This window comes from Pollicipes pollicipes, unplaced genomic scaffold, assembly GCF_011947565.3.
Source record: "Pollicipes pollicipes isolate AB1234 unplaced genomic scaffold, Ppol_2.1 Scaffold_6138;HRSCAF=7277_pilon_pilon_pilon, whole genome shotgun sequence".
NCBI lineage: Eukaryota > Metazoa > Arthropoda > Thecostraca > Pollicipedomorpha > Pollicipedidae > Pollicipes > Pollicipes pollicipes.
The window spans coordinates 4685454-4687139 of record NW_023596818.1 but is presented as its reverse complement, the minus strand read 5'-3'; the positions used below and the strand labels follow the sequence as shown (position 1 = coordinate 4687139).

The window sequence follows — 1686 nt, the reverse complement described above, 5'->3', positions numbered from 1 at the left end:
TGGTTGCGAGAGGTCCCGGGTTTAAATACTGAACGAGTCCGGATGCTGTTGTTGAAACGCTACTTACTCGCCGTGTGAAAGCGCATGGAGATGTCTGCACCCTGCTGAGTGTCGTGGAGTTGCGAGTGCGAATATGTATTCTCCTGGTAGCTCCATGTTTTAAAAGAGACTCACATGGCAACCATCAGACCAAGTCCGCGACGTGAAGGTTCAAGCCTAGGGTTATTGGCACGTTCGAAGGTTGAAGGACTAAGCTCAAAAGATATAAGATGATTATGTGTTGGTATATCATATACGATGATGGGATATGATCTCTTCATGCATAATTGTAGTTGCAGTTACCTGTAGTCTTCGCAAAGAAAGTACATGTGTTGCGGAGGGCATGCGAATATATAATGGCAACAACGACGATGGGTAGTTGATATTACTTTATGGCAGATGCGAACAACATCGTAATTTTCCAACGCCGTCTCGATGTCTTTTAATCCAGTAAGGCCTCTAGCTTTTTTGCGTATGGTGTTGGTAATCGCCGATTCTGATTGGATTACCGCAGATGTTAACAATAATAAACACCTTAACGCCAACAATTAAAAATGATGCTTTGCCTCTGTCCAACGGGTATTTTGAATCACCATCATAGTTCAATGCATTAGCTCATTTCACCCCTAAACTTAAGTCTAACCAGGGGACATACCCCGAAACTCACAAAGGCGCGGCGTGCAATGACCTGTAACCAATGTGCAGGTGAAAGCATCAAAGTGAAGGCCAAATCCTTCACTTGTAAACAATCGGGCTCGTCCGGGATTTGAACCCGGGACCTCTCGCACCCAAAGCGAGAATCATACCCCTAGACCAACGAGCCGATGCGCGAATTCGCAACGTCCCAATTTCCGCCCGCGTCGTTTCTTTCACATCGATCAGTTAACGGCTCTGGGAGCACTTACCACATCCATCGTCGGCTCACAACAAGCCTATGATGTGAGGCACTGGTTACAGAATGTCAACAGAAGGCATAGCCTTTGCACCAAGACTATGCGGTGACGATTGGAATCGCGGACGTTAAAAAGTTTTCTGTCGTTCGCAGGTAGCACTATTTTAATTTCAGGCTCACATGTTTTCACTTTCCGAGACGGATGAACTGAAGCTGTCCGGCCTCTCTCCCGTCCCAGGACAAGGTGACAGGACAGAGGAAGGCGTGCAGGACGATCAGGACACAGAGCACTGAATAGGACACCTGGGTGGGATAGGAACGATGCGCAGGCAGGACGGAGGACAGGGCAGAACAGAGGATAAGAACGGACAGAGAACAGCATGGGAACGGGGCGGGACAAAAGACAGCGCAGGACGGAGGACGCGGTCGACAGATAATAGGAACAGCGCATAAAGGACGGGAATCTACTTACGGCAAAGGAGGCAATACTTGTCACAAAACCATATACCACACGAGTTCATGCGTCATATAGATTTATGGATGGGGCACAGTTCAGACGACAAAAGTCAGAGCATGGACGAGCGAGAGAGTAAGTGACAGAACAAGGCAAAGCCAGTCTTCTCATATCCTGTCGCTTTTTAGACCAATGCTGGCCCGCAGTGCACAACCAGAGGACAATGGAAAAGGGCAAGGTATTTGATTATTAAAATGACAGATTGCATCCCGCCTTATTCTGTCCTCTGTTCTTTCGTCTG

General features: G+C 47.7%; 1 non-coding gene across 1 annotated transcript; it reads right to left on the bottom strand.

Annotated features, from left to right (window-relative positions):
• Positions 1-790: 790 nt before the first annotated feature.
• On the bottom strand, positions 791-862 carry TRNAP-UGG (transfer RNA proline (anticodon UGG)). The gene has a single exon. It is a non-coding gene; the product is annotated as a tRNA-Pro (tRNA).
• Positions 863-1686: the final 824 nt, after the last annotated feature.